Consider the following 12,662-nt stretch of genomic DNA (forward strand, 5'->3'; position numbering starts at 1 on the left):
TGCTTCCTAGCGCCCCCTGGGCAGAGAAGGCAATGGCACCCCACTCCAGTACTCTTGCCTGGAAAATTCCATGGATGGAGGAGCCTGGTAGGCTGCAGTCCATGGGATCGCTAAGACTCGGACACGACTGAGCAACTTCACTTTCCCTTCACTTTCATGCACTGGAGGAGGCAATGGCACCCCACTCCAGTACTCTTGCCCGGAGAATCCCAGGGACGGGGGAGCCTGGTGGGCTGCCGCCTATGGGGTCGCACAGACTGATGCACGACTGATGCAACTTAGCAGCAGCAGCAGCGCCACCTGGGAAGTCCCTCAAAGTTCAGACATTAAGAGTAATTGAAGAGTTGTGAGCAATTAACCAATGGATGAAGTTTTCGAAAAGCATTAGAAAACCTGACTCTGATTTTAGATAGATGATTTAAGTGCTTTAGATTATACAAGGGAGAATTTTGACTAAATGTTATTCAAGTTCAGAAGCGACATAACTTTATGAAGTTAATACAGAAGATTAGACCCACAATCCAAGTCACCAGAAAGGGTATGGTTTCCACACTAATGGTCCTCAAAGTCTTTTTCAAGCTTCTCATCTTCCTCTCTCACTATCCTGACTTACTCTTTCTCCTGCTTCCTCACTTTCTCTCAACCAAGCTGTCCTACTTTTCTTAATAAGAATCTTCCTGCAGCCTTTTCTTCATTTTACCACTTGTCCATTTTCTACTGTACACACTAGTTATGCCATTAAATTATTTAAAAGAACTTATACTTATTGACCAAAGTTTTATGTACCCTCTTAACTTTTTAAAACTTTATTTTATACTTCTTCATAGGGTAAAAGGAATATAAATCAAGCTGCTTTCTCATATATGCTCCAAAGGAAAAAAAGCATTTTTTTTTTTATACAAAAGTTTCCTTCATCCTGCTCTGTAGATATTTGAGTACACTGCTTGGAATATGAAAATTACAATGCTTTGTGTCACGATATTAATCACATTAAATGTAACTGTTCATAGTGAATGCTGCAGGATTTGATCAGCAATAGTTCATTGTGCACTGCACTGTCTGGATGTTGAACAGAATGGTTCTAAAAGACAAACTGTCCTAAAAGACTGCTTAGAAATAGCTTGGGATTTGAACTTAAGGAACAGGTCTGTAGCAACAGACTGGCAAGAGCTGAGTTCCACGGTACTTTCCTTTGAAGTTTCCAGGGACTCCTTTTGCTATAAAAGCACTTACTGTTGCTGGCCCAAGTGAGAGTTCAAAGGTAATCATGTGGACAAACTGTGCTACCCACTGAAAGATACAGTTAGCGACATAAACCACCATTTTAACTGGGAGAAAAAAATTACTGTGGATCCAAACTTGTCCAGGGGTCAGGAAAGATTCTGCTGAAAATCTTGCTTACATTTTAGTTCAAAGCATAAGTTCCAAATTGCCCACAATCACCATAGTGGTGAAACTAGTCTCGTCTGCAATAGGAGGACCACATGGTGCTCTACTGAAAAATTACACAATTTTATCTCAGCACACAATGGTTCACTAAAAGCCGTTTAGTCCTCCCCACTAACTGAATAAAGGAAATACGCGGAGTTTGAATATAATTTTCTTACCGTTAAAGGATACTGGAGGAAGGCATGATCAGGGACACAAGCAGGCAGGGAGCAAACGAGAAATGAGAGAGAAAACCGTCACTGTGAAAGCCATCATCTTCTAACACAAACAAGGGGTCGTTTCTGGACCGCCATTTTGGACAAGCTCTGGCCTCTTGTTGAATGTGACATACTGAGTCAGAGGCAGACGTCCTTCTGTGGTTATTCACTTCCTGTCTGATTAATTTGTTGCTTGTTCCTTCCTCCTTTTCTGCAGAAAAAGGAGCTAGATTTTACTTAAGAAGCAAGCAAGAAAGAAACCCCTAAATTTGGAAAATTAAATGTTTCTCCTTCCCACCAGGCGTAACATACCTTTTGGTACAGGGACAAGAGGAGATAGCAACGCGAGCTGGTTAACAGCTCAACTTTATTCTAGACACCTCCACAAAAAATATCTGCTCATGGAACCTGAGACTCTTTCAGGAAATTTCATTTTAAAGTATCACTCTTGATACTGATGATAACATTTAGGATTAAGGAAGAGAGTCACTCAAGATCTAAAAGCTCCAAATGACACTGATAAATAAGGTAAGTGATTCTTCCTCATCTGCAGAGCAGTCAAGTGTGTAGGAAGTAAGTTACAAATGCCGGTGAAGAAAGCTAGTCAGGTGTATGAAGGCAAATGAGTTTTTGAAATGTGATTCTGGTGCCCAAGTCAGAATACATGCTATACAGGCTCACCTCATTTTATTGTGCTTTACAGATATTGCATTTTTTTTTTTAAACAAATTGAAGGTCTGTGGCAACCCTGAAATGAGTAAGTCTATTGGTGCCATTTTTCCTTCAGCATTTGCTCACCTTGTGCCTCTGCTTCACATTTTGATAATTCAAGCAATATTTCAAACTTTTTCATTATTATTATATTTGTTATGGTGATCTATGATTACTGATCTTTGACGTCACTACAACACATTGACGGCTCAGACGCAGATTACCACTTGAATGAAGTTTTTCCAAACTGAGTTATAGTTGATTTACAAGAGCAATAAAGTAGTTATTAATTTAGGTATGTATGTAGATTAAAATTTTTGCTTTTTAATTATTAGTTTTTGTTCTGTTTTGGGTTTAAAAATTTTTTGTGCACTTTTTTAGACATGAGGCTATTGCACACTTAATAAACTATAGCAGAGTATATGCATTGGGAAACCAAAAAATTGGTGTGGTTTGCTTTACTGCAATATTTGCTTTATCTTGGTAGCTTGGAGTAGAATTTGCAGTGTCTCCACAGTATGCCTGTACAGGTCAAGTCAGCTGAAGATCAGAGTTTTCCACGCCAAAATATTTTGTTTCCATCCTCCACACTTAAATGGGGTGACGATACTCTCCCAGAAGATGCTTGATAGAAAAGCAGTGATGATGAGCAGAAGGAAGAAAGTCAGATTCCTCATTATTAAAGGACTCTGAGAGGTGGGTAGGCAATGGAATATGCATAGAAAATACACCAAAACTTGAGGAATGTATAAAAATCTGAAAACGCTCTCAATTTTTTCTCAGTCTATCTGAATATATCTATTCAGACATATTTGTGACACCCGCCATGGAACTCTGAGAAAACAGTATCAGCTGAAAGAATGAAAAAGAGGCATATTTTGGAAACTAACATCATTGTAAAATTTGACTCTGGGGTCCTGATTCTGCTAAGTTCAGAGGAAAAAGGTACAAAAAGATCATAAGCTGCCTAATATTCCATTATACGTAAAATGATGAGACTGGGTGGATCAGGGGGCTGTTGGAAATGTGTGGAGGCATTTTCTGCTGGGTGGGTTGGAAAGGGGTGAGGAAGGCTTGTAGGATTCATGGGTGGAGCCAGGAATATGAAGTTTCTTGTGATGCTTAGGACAGGCTCACTCCTAATACTGGAAGTACTCCTAGAGTGGAGTACTGGGATAGTTGACTAAGTACTAAGTACTGGGAGTTAACTAAGGTTCTTTTAACTCCCAATTCTTTAAGATAGGCTGCACAAGGAGTTTTGTGATGCCAAGTTATGGCAGAATTCTTATAAGTGATGCCAAGTTATGGCAGAATTCTTATAAGTTTAGTTGCTAAGTTGTGTCTGACTCCTGCGACCCCATGGACTGCAGCTTGCCAGGCTCCTCTGTCCATGGGATTTCCCAGGCAAGAGTACTGGAGTTGGTTTTACCACTGAGTCAGTGGGGATTCCCCCTCTTAGAAATGACTTCCTAGGATTAGTGATCTGGACTCTTTGCCCAGTGCCACTGGAAGGCACAGACTTTATTCGTCTCACCTAATGTAGGATCTGGAGCCCAGGGGACACTTAATACATGAAAAAATACACGCAGACCTGGGTCTGGACAAGGGGGGAGGCCTGCAGTGATTATCTCCTTCACCCTCCACTAACCTTGGAAAAACAGAAAACTTGATCAACTACTAAGTAAATGCCTGAATGACTCTTTGGGGAAGTCTAACTATAGTTGGGTCTTAAAAAGAGAACATAGGCAATATGGTGATTTTGCTATGTATTTACAGAATTACTTTTTAGTTCTCTAATAAGTAATGCCCCCCAAATGCACGAGCACACACACCCCCAGGACATGATAGATCATGACTATCCCTATCCATCACTTAGAGGTCTGGAGCCCACGACACATTCAAGGGAGTAGTTGTCTACGGTTTGCGTCTATTGCACCTTTAGTGAGAACTTGTAAGCACAGTCAACTTTGGACACATTTATGAGGTGGTACTATGCACCACAGGACATAAATCAGATAATGTTCCTCCCTGTTTAAAACCATCTCATGGTTTCTCATTTCACTTTAAAAATCCAAGCTCTGCCTAGCTCACAAGGACTCACAAAATCTGCCCACCCACCTGCCCCCAGCTCTCTGACTTCATTTCAAGTACACTCCGTCTTGCTAATTACCTTCCAGCCCTTTCTGTTCCTTAAATGCACAGGCTCATTTGCTTTCTGGATCTGACACTTGTAAGCCCTCTTACCTTACTCTTCCTTCCTGGTTCCTTCTCATTCTCTGTTTGTCAGCAAAAATGCCCCCTCTCATGTCCCATCTCTGCTCCTGTCTTCCTTTATCCATCACACTTGTCACCATCTGGTATTTTTTCCATTTATTTAATTGCTTATTTACTTGCACATCTCACCACTAGAAATCAAGTTCCATAGGACCTTGTTTCCTGTTGTTGCCTTAGGATCTAGAACAGCACCTGGTGGGTGTCAATGAATGTTATTTGTTGAATGAAAGAGAAAATAATTAAAAATAGTACCATAACACAACATTCCTTTAAAAGCTTGAGACTGTTTCCCCTAAAGCAGTGACTGAGGAAAGTTAAGGACGGACTTGAACCCCTTTCTTGGGAAGGCTTAGGCTAAAGGGAAATCTTCCAGGGAAAGGATACCAGAGATCAGCAGGGAGCCCTTTAGCTCACTGAGGAGCTTGGCAATGCAAGCAGAGTCTCACGCAGTGCAAGTGGTTCTTGTCGTTGAGCAGGGAGGAGAGAAAAATGGGCTAAGGAAGTTGAAGACTGAGACAAACGAAAGATCACATGGCGGGCGGGGGAGGGTTCTGACAGCATTATTGACAAAGCAGACCTGGAGGCCACCCTCTGCAGTGAATGCCACTCAGGCAGATGTGAGACGTGAAAGCGCTTTCTGTCCCTTCCTCTGTGCCCAGGTGTTCCCAGATCAGCGTCAGTTTCTTATAAGGAAGTTTAAGGATGAATGAGACTGCAGAGATCAGAGTCCACACTTTCATTTACAAAAGAGAAAATGGGAGTCCAGAGAGATTAAGTGACGTGCCTCTATCACACAGCAGGCAGCAGCAGAGCTGGAGCCAGAAGCCCGGTCTCTCTCTCCATGGTCCAGTGTTATTATGGCCTTAAGTTCAGGGGAGGATTTCACTTAGTTCCTTTGTATAAGCATAAGAAGAGGTGGAAGGAAGAGGGGTAGGGAGAAGGCTGTAACATGGCGGGGAGCAGTTGATGCAGTATTAGTACTGGTGTTAGGGATGTTTGTATTGATGTTGGGGCTTCCCTGGTGGCTCAGACTATGAAGAATCAGCCTGCAATGCAGGAGACCTGGGTTTGATCCCTGGGTTGGGAAGATCTCTTGCAGAAGGGCATGGCAACCCACTTCAGCATTCTTGCCTGGAGAATTCCATGGAAAGAAGAGCCTGGTGGGCTACAGTCCATGGAGTCACAAAGAGTTGGACACGACTGAGCGACTAACACTTTCACTTTTTCACTTTTTTCACTGCGTATGTTAATATAATGAAAGGCTGAAGAAAAGTGGATTGAGAACCTGAGGCAAATAAAGACAATCATGATTCTAGGCTTCAAAGGGAATTTTAAATGCATATATCACCTTATTCAACACATGGACCAGTCCCAGCCTAAAGACAGAGCAAAGCTATAATCAACAGTCTCCAGAACAATCAAGTGAAGAATCTTTCATATTAATCTACAGAAATAGAAAATGAAGAGCAGACAGAGATTATAGCACAACACTGTGGTTCTGACCTGGAAAAAGCAGTAAAGAATCACAGCCAACAACCCTCCTGTGGTGACCCCAAATCAACACAGACTGAGTAGGGCCAACAGCGCCATGAATAAAATATAAGGACAATTGATTTCTTTTCATTCCAGTTTTGCAAACTGTGTTTCCATTACTACCTGTTATAGTGCAGTATTTCCCTGGTAGTAGAAACATGTTTTGGAGGAGGAAATGGCAACCCGCTCCAGTGTTCTTGCCTGGAGAATCCCAGGGACGGGGGAGCTTGGCGGGCTGCTGTCTCTGGGGTTGCACAGAGTCGGACACGACTGAAGCGACTTAGCAGCAGCAGCAGCAGAAACATGTTTTAGAATACTGTACTCCTTCCATTCTAAAACACCATTTTCTTCAATAGCAAAACACCCCCCTTATCTTATAGCTTTTTATGGGGAAGAAGAAACAGTACCAGACTAAATGTACACATTTATTATAAGAGGAATTCTACTTTCAAAGTATTAAAATATGGGAATCACATGATTTAAAAGAGCAGAAACAAAGGAATTAGCTTCTTGCCCATAAACCTATCAGTAGTTATATAGAAGGCTGATCATTTAAAAATAATCTTAGAAACAGAAAATCGAAAACTAACATCACACCATTCTATGTCCTGCTAATATAAATTGGTATAACCTTACTTGGGGAAACATTTGCAACATATTTCCTTGTGTTTTGGCAGCTCAGCATCCACTGACCCTACTTACAATGATGTCCTTCAGTTTTTGTTTGGAGACACATCTCTCCCTCCCTCCCTCCCAGACCCTGTGGGTCCAGAGGAATTTACTCCGATTCCAGATACATGAATTGCTGGCTCATGGGAGCCTTGCATTCACGCAGCCCCAGAGACTTTTCTTGATGATATAGCCTGTGGCCTCATCAGAACCAAGGGAATTTGTGTCTGGAAGACAGAATTCTTCCCGAGGGATGGAGCTGGGTCTGTGAGGATGGAGGGGCTGAAGCTGACTCACTCATCCTCTGACCACATGGGGTCTGAAAATGAGACCAACAATGTGAAAAACGAGAGATGGAGAAAATCAGCTGTTGATTTATTGGGGGAATCCTTCTATACCTGAAGCTAGCTCTATTTCGGACTTCTAACTTACACTAGCAAATAAATTTTCTATTTCATGCAAGTTAGTGTGGTTAGGTTTTCTATTACTGGTAATACAAACACTAATGTGATACAGAAATCAGTACTAGAAGTGAATATGGAATGTGACTAACTCTAAAATGTGCAACTGGCTGATTTAAGGCTGGGTGACAGCTAGTGCAGGCTCTCCTAGGCTAGGAAGTTGGCCATCCTGGTTATGTGATGGCATCACTGCTGGTTGGGCTGCCACCTACTGAATCCTGGGTCGAAGACCACAAGCCTACTGAAGGTGCGCCATTAAAGAATTCAGAGAAAAAACTAGAAGGTTGGAGTATGTTGGCTACATTCAGCCTTCAGTAAGATACACAGCAAAGAGAAATTTAGGATGAAACTTACTGGAAGCCTGCTGGGGTGGGGGCAGGCAAGGGCTTTGTCAATAGAGGCCTTTCCCAGCCTCCCATGATGTGCAACCAAGATGTTTGAGAGTCAAAGAATCCGGAGCCTTGTGGGGTTAAAAACCCCAGTTTTCTACGCTATGCTAACTAACATTAGGCAGAACAGGGCCAAAAGATAACAACAATATCAGGAAAGAAGTCTGACACAAAGGAGAAGCTGAACTTCCCACTGTCTCCCCCAGAGACACTGTGGTCTCTCGTCCGAGCAGAAGGCTGTTACCTTTATTGTAATATACTGGGGTCCTTCTCAGCAGCAAGGAGTAAATTAACAGTGGCTTCACCACCTCAGGCCACTGTTTCAACACTGTACCTAATCAGAGACTGAGATAAAGGCCACAGAACTTAAGAGCGGACTGCGACTCAACACAATTTTGAGTTTTGTTCACTAGTCCATGGAGCTCGGGGATTCTAGAGAATCTTATCACGTTTTTAAATACTAGAGGATAAAACCCTGGAATGGTTGAAAACAGCTTATGACTGCTTAAATCCTAAGGCAATCCCTAGATCCGTGAAGCCAGAGAACAAGGCATAGACTGTGGAACAGGTGCGGCCCTGCCCTCGAGATGGCTCTGGAAGACAACAGCCAAGGAAGACCCTTAAGGAAGAGCAGAAGGAAGTTAAGCCACTGACTGACCAAAGTTCCGTACCATCGCCACACAGGGACAATCTGTTCACCGGGTTATAAAATACGCTAGAGACGGGTGACAAATGACTCCTCTCCTTTCCCAAATGGAAGTTTAACCGTGAAATTCTGCTATTATCCTGCCTCCACCATTGTGCACTGGGCGTTTCATTTATAATTTGCCACTGGACCACGATATACTGCCTTTGGGGCTGGCAGACAACATTGTGGAAAGTTTGGCCTTGGGATTGGACTCGGACCTCGACTGTCCACTTTTTGTGGGGAGGAAGGTGAGTGATTTATTCTGTGCGGGCATTTTTGAAACTGTATGTGTAAGACGTGTGTGTGTGCATGTGTGTGTGTTGGACAGGTAGACAGAGTGCACACTGGTTGCTTTGGGGCTGTCTATCATCCCTTCCCCTAACTTACAGCAGAGCCTCAGATCTGGGGAGGCAGACATCCACTGACTTTTCACTCCTGCTCTTCCAGCTTCAGCAGGAAACTATGTTCAGAATCATGTAATAAACCAAAATGGAAATGAATATGAAAAAGAATATATAAAAAACAGAATCACTTTTCTGTACATCTGAAACTAATACATTATAAATTACTGTGCTTCAATAAATAAATGAGGTAACTGGAAATCCGAATATTGATAGTTAATAATACTAAGATTATTGCTAATTTTAAAGAGTGATAATATTATTGAAGTTATGTTGTTTTTTATAGAGTCTTTAAAGTTTTAGAGATACATACTGAAATATTTGTATATGGAAAGATACGATGTCTAGGTTTGCCCTGAAATGAAAAAGGGGGAAAACAGGTACAGGTTTAAAGAATCATCATTCTTGAAGCTGGGTGAAGCATACGTGGCACTTCATTATAATGTTCTGACTACTTTTCATATACATTTGAAATATTTCTATAGCAAAAAGTTTAAACAATGATATGAAAAGGACTTGTGGCTCACTCACAAGAGGCCTCATCCACTAGAGGCTGTTAAAGGGGTTTGCTCGCTCTGTTATAATCATGTTCAGACCTGGGAGTTTTACAGAAGTTACCTTTTTCTTCTCAAAATGACCTCTTTGGTTGATGGATGGATGGAATGGAACAGAGATTGAGGGCTCCCTTATACTGATTCAGAACCCAAGTAGTTCTTCCTAGAAAGCATCCAGTTCTCAAACTGGGGGACTCTAGTAAAGGCAACAAAAAAGCAAAAATCTAAATTCTAATTTACCAACCAAAGAACCAAAGAAAACAACCCTCCTCCTAGATTAGAACTGTCCATCAGAAATAAAATTTGGTCTATATGTGCAGTTCCACATTTTCTACTAGTTACATTAAAAGGAAAACAATATAAAACAGTAATATTTAACATCCTGTCTCAAAAATATTATCACTACAACATGTACTTCCAATAAAAAGCCTATTAGTTAGGTATTTTGCACTCTTTTTTTCTATTAAGTCTTCAAAAACAGGCGTGTATTTTACTATGAGTGCCATTTCAAACACTCAAGAGCCACTACCACATTGGGAACACAGTCCAGACGGTGGGGGCCTGGTGGGAAGAGGCCTCACCGTATTCTAGGTAATTTAATTAAAATGCAAACACTTCCCAGGTAGTCACCAACATCGAATACAAGTGCTCAGACAGTAAGGCGTCTGCTTATAACGTGGGAGACCCGGGTTCGATTCCTGGGTCGCGAAGATCCTCTGGAGAAGGAAATGGCAACCTACTCCAGTACTCTTGCCTGGAAAATCCCATGGACGGAGGAGCATGGTAGGCTACAGTCCATGGGGTCGCAAAGAGTCGGACACGACTGAGCGACTTCTTTCACTTTCATAGAGGGAAAAAACCACATGAGATGGAAGAAGAAGTTTCTTACAACTTAAGGGGCCAAAGGGTGGAAAGCCTTGTTTTCACATCCTGCCAAGTATTTGCTTGTGCACACACCCAGAGTGAAGCTGCTGGCATACGGATAGCTGTGTGCTCCTTCTGGATGCTAATCTGGTGGCTTCATCAGGTATGAAGATCAGGATGGGGTCTCCACCGTGATTTGTGGGGTGGGAACAGCCATACTGCTCCCTATGTGGTCTTCTCTCCAGACATATAGCTGGTTACTCCATGTCTACTGCCAGAGGATAGAACCACGTGGACAAGAAAGCCCTCCCCTGACTAGAAAACAAGGGTCTATCCAGCTCTATGCCTTTGGGCCTGAGGCCACTCAACTGAACCCTGCAGAAGGGCTCACTGACCTGAGACTTCCCCGGGGGCCCCTTGACTGCACGGAAGCTGGGCTTGCCTGGTGCAGCTGCTACCTGGAGAGGCAGACCCAACCCTCCTGCATGTGGGCAGGAAATGGGGGTATTTGTGGGTGTCAAAACAATGGGGAGGCCCTCCTGGGATGCAGGCCAAGGATGCTAGTCAATCTGCAATGTACCAGACTGTCCCACTCAGTAAAGAATTGACCCACATAACCTTCAAAGGTCCTGGTGGACACTGATGTAGGTGAAAAAACTGTTTAGTAATCTGAGCTGACAATTAAACTCCATTTTACACGTTATTCAAAGTAAATAAATACTGTTGTATTAGTCCCCAAGTTTCCCAGTAATGCAACTGTCATATAAATGAAATACTATGATTTGCACAGCTCTTTACCAAGAGTTGTTCACCTTGGCTGGAAAATGTGTTCCAATGCATTGCCACTGGTGGGAATGAAGTCTCTCTTACCCAAATTAGTCTGCAGTCGCAATGCCCTACTCACGATGATTATCAGTGCAACTGCAAAACCCTGACCACTTCATTTTGTTTGCTAATGAGTACTACCTGATTGCTTACAATTGAAGTTATTTTATAATAAATTACATTCCTTGTATTACTTAATAAATTATAATTGTAATTAATCCTCTTAATTACAGATAACGATTACACAGATTTGGAGAGGAATGATGTGTGTGGTCAGATTATTTCCCTGGTGAAAGTTCACTGACGTTTGTGAAGGGGACATTAGAAAACCCTGTTATTCAGAGTCCGAGGTCAGACAGGGTTGCGAGCCACTGCTTCTGCGCATGCCCCTGACCGAGTTCCCTTTGAAGTCAGGCATCGCTGGGGTGGCTGGAGAAGAGGCAGGGGCTGAGCAGCTGGCTTCGCGAAGGCTCTCAGCCTGGCTTCGCGATGTCCGCCAGGAAGGCCGGCTCCACCGAGCGGGTGGCGAAGGAGGAGCCCAAGAAGAAACCAGCTCCGGGCTCCCGGCTCCCGCAAAAGTGGAAACAAAGCCAAAAACTGTGGCAGGAAAGGATACATCTTTAGACAAAAAAGTGCAAACAAAAGGGGAAAAGGGGAGAAAAGGGGAAACAGGCTGAAGTGGCAAGAAACTAAAGAAGACTTACCTGCAGAAAACAGAGAAACTAAAAACCGAGGAGAGCCCAGCCTCTGATGAAGCAGGAAAGAAGCCAAATATGCTGAATATCACACCCAATCCAATCAGGTGGCCCGTCTCCCTTTTTGTATAATCCAGAGATCTATTTTTATCAACCGTTTTGAAATGCACATTTTTTAAGCAGCTCTAGAAACGTTTTTAAAAATGAAGGAATCCCACCTCATCCCATTTTTTAAGTGTAAATGCTTTTTCTTTTTTTAATGAGGTGAAAGCATTTGTTGGTGGTTTATTTTTTGGTACAATAAGAAAACAAGTGGGATGTTGAGTATCCGAGGCTTTGATTGTCTTGGGTGTCAGTTTAACCGTTCCATAGATGAGGGGTTCCTTTTATATCCTATCCTATAATACAAAGCATGGCAGTGTTGTATTATACTGCCATATATAAATTGTGGTTTGGAGTCAGCTGTGTATTTAATGCCTTGAACACTTTACTTCTCTTCCCATGTTGTTTTTGGTAGAACTGTTGCCTAAAGCAGACCACTCACTCCTTGATCTTGGCTCTCTGGGACAGAATTTTGCACACTCTATAACATCTTTGGTCGAACCGAGTGATAGACAATTTAAGTATGTAATGTATATGATTTAAATTGTGAATTCATGGGACTTGCAAGGTAACAGCATGTCAATATTTGAAGATATTGGTCCTTGATATTCTGTTAAGGAAAATCTGCCTCCAAATTTTAAGCTGGGAAGCTGCTGGAATAACTTCAGAAAAGAATCACAACTACATGATTTTTTTAAAGATTTTTTGTATGTATATTGAGAATTGTGAACAAATTGAAATGTCTGTATACTGATCCTCAAAACAACTACATGAATTTTTAGATCTTTGCTAAGTGTTTTAAGAATTGTGTGCAAAGTGAAATGTCTGTGTACTGATCATAGAATCTCAA

The 12,662-nt window shown here is 42.1% G+C and overlaps 1 protein-coding gene and 2 long non-coding RNA genes across 5 annotated transcripts in view; 2 read left to right on the plus strand and 1 right to left on the minus strand.

Moving 5' to 3' along the window:
• Positions 1-12,662, minus strand: part of WIPF1 (WAS/WASL interacting protein family member 1) — a 129,013-nt gene that overhangs the window by 39,334 nt on the left and 77,017 nt on the right. Inside the window, exon 1 of one of the 3 annotated variants that reach the window (XM_070358689.1) lies at positions 1,608-1,763. The exons of the other annotated variants lie outside the window; for them this stretch is intronic. The gene's annotated coding sequence lies outside the window, so the exon portion shown is untranslated. Of the gene's footprint in view, positions 1-1,607; positions 1,764-12,662 lie in introns of those variants that run through there. 3 annotated transcript variants of the gene reach the window in all.
• On the plus strand, positions 1,775-3,226 carry LOC138984427 (uncharacterized). Its single transcript, XR_011461702.1, has 3 exons — positions 1,775-2,174; positions 2,845-3,053; positions 3,141-3,226. It is a non-coding gene; the product is annotated as an uncharacterized lncRNA (long non-coding RNA).
• Positions 7,273-11,686, plus strand: LOC138984422 (uncharacterized). Its single transcript, XR_011461693.1, has 3 exons — positions 7,273-8,619; positions 10,176-10,353; positions 11,249-11,686. It is a non-coding gene; the product is annotated as an uncharacterized lncRNA (long non-coding RNA).

The sequence above is a fragment of the Bos mutus genome, chromosome 2 (assembly GCF_027580195.1).
Source record: "Bos mutus isolate GX-2022 chromosome 2, NWIPB_WYAK_1.1, whole genome shotgun sequence".
Classification (NCBI taxonomy): Eukaryota; Metazoa; Chordata; class Mammalia; order Artiodactyla; family Bovidae; genus Bos; species Bos mutus.